This window comes from Alosa pseudoharengus, unplaced genomic scaffold (assembly GCF_046254945.1).
Source record: "Alosa pseudoharengus isolate Yale_2024_CS ecotype anadromous, Long Island Sound unplaced genomic scaffold, YU_APseudo_1.1 YU_APseudo_1.1_scf_8, whole genome shotgun sequence".
Lineage (NCBI taxonomy): Eukaryota > Metazoa > Chordata > Actinopteri > Clupeiformes > Clupeidae > Alosa > Alosa pseudoharengus.
Genome location: NW_027468870.1, coordinates 40,244,626 through 40,251,907, shown reverse-complemented (window position 1 = coordinate 40,251,907; position 7,282 = coordinate 40,244,626). Strand labels below are relative to the sequence as shown.

At 44.1% G+C, this 7,282-nt stretch overlaps 1 long non-coding RNA gene across 1 annotated transcript; it reads left to right on the top strand.

Moving 5' to 3' along the window:
* The first annotated feature begins 4,350 nt into the window (after positions 1 to 4,350).
* LOC143112816 (uncharacterized) lies at positions 4,351 to 5,540 on the top strand. The gene is made up of 3 exons (XR_012984796.1): positions 4,351 to 4,560; positions 5,125 to 5,218; positions 5,439 to 5,540. It is a non-coding gene; the product is annotated as an uncharacterized LOC143112816 (long non-coding RNA).
* Positions 5,541 to 7,282: the final 1,742 nt, after the last annotated feature.

The following is a 7,282-nucleotide window of genomic DNA, read 5'->3' as shown; positions in this document are numbered from 1 at the left end:
AGTATACCCATTTAAAATAGGCAAGGATACGTATTCAATAACATTTGGGGTTGCTCACAGTATACCCACCACTGCAACTAACTAACTAGACTACACCACTGGTTAAATGGCGCATTGCAATTTACAATTTGTGTGAGTTCAGGGGCATACAGAAAGTTGAAGTTTGGGTGACATCAATAAAGAAAATAGAAACAAAGGGATGTGTACAGCCTCAAGTATGAATGATGTCACATTAACAGAAGGTTCAGAGCAGCGGCAGACCTTTCTTGGTGCCACGCAAGTTATTGAAAGTCATGTGTTTTCAGAACGTAGTGGTGCTGTGCAATGTCCCATGTATAAGGGGCTTCAGGTTGATCGATCCAGTGACCGTGGGTGATGTCAGGGAGATGGATGTCAGGGGACTTGGAGAAAGGAGGAGGACATGCCACCTCAGACCACCCCAGCCAAACCACTTCACGTAGGCATTCCCTTGCTTGCAGACTAATGTAGACCATGGAGACCACCTTGCCGCCACCTCCAGTACATTCAGCCATCTTACCTGCAAAAAGGAAAGTTACAATAAAGTTAGTCAGACAATTTTACAACATTGCAAAGCATCTAATCAGGCACTCAACACCACTAGTAATACCAATTAATTAAATATATGTGTGCAATAAACTTCACAGCCTACCTAATGTTAACTACACATTTAAATATGCGGTGGTAATGTTATTAACTTGCGTCAGCTTGAAAAATAACGTTATCAGTATGACTGATCATGGACGTTAGATGACAAACTAAGGTCTTTCTCAAATGTTCACCGATATCCCTGGGAAGTGACTGGTTCTTGGCGTAGTGTTTAATGCAGGCGTTTCATTTATCGATCATTCACTTGGTCTACAACTACCGACCTATTTCTTACAGTCTATGCTACCGACCTACCATCACAGAAGTAGCTCTAACAGAGGTGTCTGTCGTTAACGTTAGAAAAAATGCAACGCTGGCAAACTGGCTAGTAGTTACATTAAAATGATGGGTTGATGAGGTCCATGCTTCACATTACGTTAACGTTAACTTGCGTTGCTTTATCACATCATACCGTTGCTTTATCACATCATATAGCTGCTACTGTACTGACTGTCTAGTGTTATTAATCCCCATGTACAGTCAATGGTTACTCCATGTTGAGATGGCATACATTAAGATTGAGATATTTGAAAACAGCAACAACTAATAAAACCAAGTAGATCATGCATCGACTGTTACGGGAGCTGTGTGGTAATCTTCACTTCAACGACTAACTTAGCCTCCCGTTGACGGTAACGTTAATGTAGCTGCTAACGTTAGCATGTAATTCGCTGTCCGTATTTTTGTTGTTAGCTCATTAGTATTCACCATACTAAATTGTCACAGTCTATAATCAACATAATAAGCTCTCTTAGACGTATTTAAGAACAACAATAGACGAAAAAAACTTTTCAGTTAATACGCAACACTTACCAGACAAGAACAAACCGATTGTTGTTTGTACTGTTTAGCTAACTCACAGCCGCAAAATTCATCCAGCCAGCTTGGCGCCGAGTCGACCTGCGTTGTGGAAAGGAGAAGGGGGCGGGTTTCACTCACTGATCTATAAAGAACACAGATCAGTGGTTTCACTTGACAAGGGCGTGTTTAACTCGCTGAGTGACAACTGAGTGGGCGTGCCTGACCGCGACTCCTCTTCACTGCGCATGCTTCAACTTCTGCTGCGCAGCCGCACTTCAAATTGGTTGCAAATTTTCCAAGATGGCGTCGCCTCGGCGGCTTCAATTCCATAGAACACTGCTGAATGCAACCACACTGTCCAGTTCTATATATACAGTCTATGGTTGAGTCACTTGTGCGAAGTCGTACTCGTACCAAAGAAAGCCTAACTGTAAAGTTTGATTTCGTACTTGTAATTTTGAATTCATATTTTTTTTTCCCATCCGTATTCTGATGGATAAAATACACACAATATATTTTATGCACGACTGGACTCATTCGAGAATTCACAAATAATTATTTTATGCACAACTACAGACAAATACGCACATGTATCAAATCTATGGACACGAATATTTTGACAGCTATCCCACTCCATACAGAACAGTCTCAAAAGTATCTGTATACTTGTAGAAAATACTTGTGCGAGCAGCAGAGATTTGTAATGCCAGAATAGTTTCGTAATTGAAAGACAGCAACTGTGGAATATTTCATACCTGTGGAATATATTTGTAAGTGAACGACATATGAGTAATACTTAAAATTGTTCGTGTTATTTTTTTGTTAAATCACAAACCATTTTTACAGTTACAAATCCTGTTACACACACACACAATACATATGAGACACTTCTCATCCCTAAGGTGGTGCAAAAGTCTGTACACCTGTAGAAAAGATTTGTAACTGTAGAGCAGCTTTTTGTGCGTAGAATATTGATGTGTAATTGTAGAATATATTTGTAATTATAAAATATTTTTAACTGTAGGATGATTTGTAGCTGTAAAACCGATCCGTACCCGTAGAATAGATTTGTAAGTGTAGGGCATATTTGTGATATTGACAATTAAATAATTACAGATCATTTTTACAGTTACAAATAATTTCTACAGTTTCAAAACGTGATACACACATACAAAACTTTTGAGTCTAATATTCTTCCATAAAGGTTAACATGTTCTTTGATATTTATGAGGAACAGCTAGGGAACCTGAGGTAAGTAGACCCTACACGCTTGTGGAATATTGATGAGACTGGTGAACAGAATGTCCAGGGACCTCAACAAATCATGGCTACCAAAGGGAAAAGGCAGGTAGCCAGTATTACAACGTAGCCGGCTGATTCGGCTGACTCGCACTCATAACAACATAACGTAACCGCCCGGCCCAGCGATCCGACTAACCCGGGTATACAAATCAGCTCCATTAAGAGCGTGCAATGTTTCGGACTGTCTGCGCGACCTAATTGCATTTTAATATGCTACATCTATACACCAAATCTAAAGTATGCCTAGGCTACATGCAGAACATTGAATGTTATTTAAGAGCTGAAGAATGGCTTTTGTTGTGGAATTGCTTTTCACTTTGAGGAGGAGCTACTCGCTCGTCTACAGCCACTCATGACAAAGTAGCCGTAGCCGATTCGTACTCAATGTAGCCTAACCGGCCGGCTGATCCGACTAACCCGGCTCTGCGGGAAGTTAACCAGTTATCTCAGACTGCCTGCTCACTCAGTCGCTTGAGTTGATTTGTGGAGTTGTGGTTATCCTACCTACGAAATTGTTACGATATTGCTATGATGGCTAGTAGGCTAGCTAATGTTAAGAGGTTTGTGTGTGGCGCTGTTTATCGTTTTAGATTGAATTGTAGTAGGACTCAACTGATCCGAGTTAATGATACTAGAGACTCGCGACTCATGGGTTAATTTAAAGATACGGGTGAAAGATCCGAGTGAATCACGACTCAAACAGGCGTAGTGTCCAAAACGAGACAGTTTCGTGCCGTCCTGCTGGTTTCAAACTGAACAGTTGCTCTGCTCGTGGGTCTTCCACATGTAATGGGCCGACAGTCACTTTACAGAATTGGGCCATGTACGTTTAGCGTCCGGCTGTCGCTAAATGTTTCATTTTTGCCGCCAACAGCCGCGATACTGATCATTGTTCGTTCCTGAAGTATCGGGCCACACACTGTATGAAATCCGTCTGCCGAGATTGATTCGAAAACTGGCAGTAGCCCATCAAACCCCAATCGGGCCAAATAAGACACTCAGTAATCAGCCCAACTAGGCTACTGCGTGTCAGTGTCGGCCCATTCAAGGGGACAGTGCCTCAGCCGACCTGAAACTCCGCCGACAGTGGCAGCACTCAGCCAGGATCGGGCCGACTGTGTTTACTGTGCTTCAGCCGACTCGGACCTCAGCCGACACTGCCAGCACTCAGCCAGAATCGGGCCAACTATGCTTGTTATCTGGGTTCTGTGACTCAGTAGGATGTTGTTCAGAGCGGCCACATATGCTAGTTTTAGATGATGGACCAGTTCATGTTAGGGCCCGGACACACCAACTCGATTATCGGCCGTCGTCGGGCGAGGCCGGTGACTCGAGTTTTTTCAGTGTGTCCCATGCCGTCGTCAGTCGGAGTCGGCGTTCATTTTCGCCGATGTCGGCCTCAATTCGCTTATATCACCTAACTGCCATTATGAGCGAAAGCGAGGCTTGGGTTGGTAGTAACATGGGCGTGGCTTCGGTGGAGGCGAGAAAACACTGAGCTGTCACTGAGCGTGTCTCATTTCAGGGGCTACATGGTTCTAAGGCCAGATTCGTAGACCGGTTGCGTCATAGTGGCGCGACTAGTGCTGTCCCATTTCGTGGGCTCCTTCGAATTCGGCCGACAAATCCACCCTTCTTTTCCCCGAAACGGAGTGCGCATCGGGTGTATGCTTCGCGGCCTACCTGTCCCCAACATTCCGAAATACCATTGAACGCGCTTGTGACGTTTCTTTCATTCATTCAAGAAGATAATGGCGGGACAGTCAGCACCTGAGGAGTACGTTTTTAAATGTAAGTATTGAGTTTAAACTTGTCTATAATATGTTGACTAGCCTACATATGGGGCGTTTGTGAATGTCACTAAATGTTGAGACCTAATGTTGACGTAAACGTTAACTTAGCTGCTAACAGTTGTCGTGAATCTAAACTGACAATGCATGCTAACACTTCAGGTGTATAATTTCTTTGTTTTTTGTAAAGTTTATCGCCGGTTTACAGGTTCGGTTAGCATGTCTTGCCAGAAAAGCGAAAAACATGGGATAATGTTACACTGTTAAGAGAAATGTAGCGGTTCACACATACCTGAGAAAATACGAACGTTATCAGTGTTTCTTGAATTTCCCCTTGGGGATCAATAAAGTATCTATCTGTCTATCTAGTGGAGCTCATCAGACATTACTTACCAGGGGAACAGGCTACTGCAGACTGGTAACTGGTGGTGGTTACCGATTGCGTTGGTGTTACGCTACATTAACCCAAAGTAGTAGCCAATTATAGCCGCATTGTAACAGAACTTTATAGGCCTACTTTAAAGTTGTGAAAAAAATGCCCACCTGTCCTCTTGTCTTGTGTTAGGGAGCAAAGAAAATACCGAGGCTTTTATAAAGCTGAGGGGGGAGATGGAGTACCTTTTTACAGGTGCCAAGTTCTCCGCGAGTGTGGGATGGGGGTAAGTCCACAATAGCCCATTTGCCCACTTCTATTTTCACTTACTTGACCATTTAGTCCTCAAGGTGTAGTGATATTGATCCAGGCTTTTCTGATAATGAGCTAGTGTAACCAATGGATGGTGATGTGCCCCCTGTCATATTTAACTACCTTTCAACTTTGAACCCTTAAGACAAGTGTCTTCTATTTCTCTCTCTCTCTGCCTCTCTGTATGTTCTTAGGAAGTTGCTGGAGAAGTTGGGGCTGGCGGACAAAGTGAAGCCTTTACAGGCTAAAAAGAAGTGGGACAATTTAAAAAAAATATATAAAGTATGTACATATAACACACCCTATGCACACTTAAAAGTCATAAAATGTAATGTAAATGTAACATATGATGTTCAAATTGAAAATAAAGGTTTGCTGGAATTTGTTTTGCTGTTGTTGAATGCCATGCTTGATTTCTACGGTAGGATTGCAAGTACCCAGGGAGTGGTGAGGGGGTTGGGGGGAAACCCACAGCAGAAACTTGGCCCTGGTTTGTCCTCATGGATGAGGTTTTAGGACAGAGGCCATCCATTCAGCCTCCTGTCCTAATCGCCTCAATCCCTGAGGACAAACCAGGGCCAAGTGGGGCTGGTAATGAAGAGGAGGAGGAGGAGGCGGCTAGGCCTAGCAAGAAAAGGAAAGGGGACAACCTCATGGAGCTCATCAGTGAGGACATGAGGCTGCAGAGGGATGCTGAGGAGAGGAGGGAGAAAGATGGAAAGGAGAGAATGGAGAGGCTCTTCTCTCTTTTGGAGAGACTGGTCGAAAAATAAAAAAAAATTGTAAATACATCAACAGTTCATTGTTTATTTTGATTAATATTAATTATAATTACTGGGCAATTTTATTTATCCAATGAATGAGTTAATTATTTTTTTTTAATTAAGATTAAGACTATATACAACTAATTACAATATATACAATAGCTGAGCAGGGAGGTCCTGGTGGTGCTGCTGGACCTGGATGGGGTGCCACAATAGTGAGACATCGTCTTGGGGTGGTCTCCAGAGCGTCTCCACCGCATCGTCCACTCACCGGTCTTGCAGGGCTGGCTCAATCGACGGCTGCCATGTCTAAGAGTTTGTGACAAGATACAAGATATGTAATCAAGATATACACTCTACTAAATTTTCACAAAACATGTAATATAAAGAAATCTCAATTAAACAACATTTGTAATTTACCTCTAGCATGGTCAGGTTCCTCCTCCAGGGCATTCACTTCAGCTGACAGTTGGTCCCGCCAGCGTGCACCACTGACAGCCTCCACACCGTTCTCCCCCTCATCCTCGGCCACATCCTCCACAGGCACATCCTCCTGGGGCACGATCTCACCAGCCTCAAGGCAGATGTTGTGGAGGATGGCACATGCTGTTATGACCTGAAATGGTACAAAGTTAATGTTAAAAAGTGTAATTTGAAATCAGCTTGTTTGATTGACTTATCTACTTTTGTTCAAAAAAAAAAAAAAGAGATTGAGAACTTACGTGCGGTACAAAGGTGTGGTGCACCATCAGCGTTTGCTGGAAGATGGTCCTGAACTTGTTCTTCATCACTCCGAAGGCACGCTCTACAATGGAGCGTGCCTTGGAATGATGCCTGTTAAATCGCTGAGCTCCCACACCTTGTACCGGCCTTTTGTAGGGAGTGATGAGGGGGAGTGGGTGTTGGAGGCACGGGTACCGACCGTCAGCCAAAATGAAGTGCCCTGGAGGAGGATACGCTGACTGCCTATACAGCGGGCTGTACCGGAGCACTCGTGAGTCGTGGACCGACCCCGGCCAGCCCACATAGGTGTCAATGAGGCGGCCCTGATGGTCACACACGGCCTGCAGGATGATGGATGGGAACAGTTTTCTGTTCCTGTAGCACTGACCATCAGGGCCGCTTGGTGCCTTGATGCGAACATGGCAGCCGTCGATTGCTCCAGCAGCTTGCTGGAAAACTCTATGTCGAGCCAGCCCTGCAAATCCCCGAGTCACTGCCTCCAGCTCCTCTGGGGTCTTCGGGAGGTGGATGACCTTGTGGCGATAAGTAGC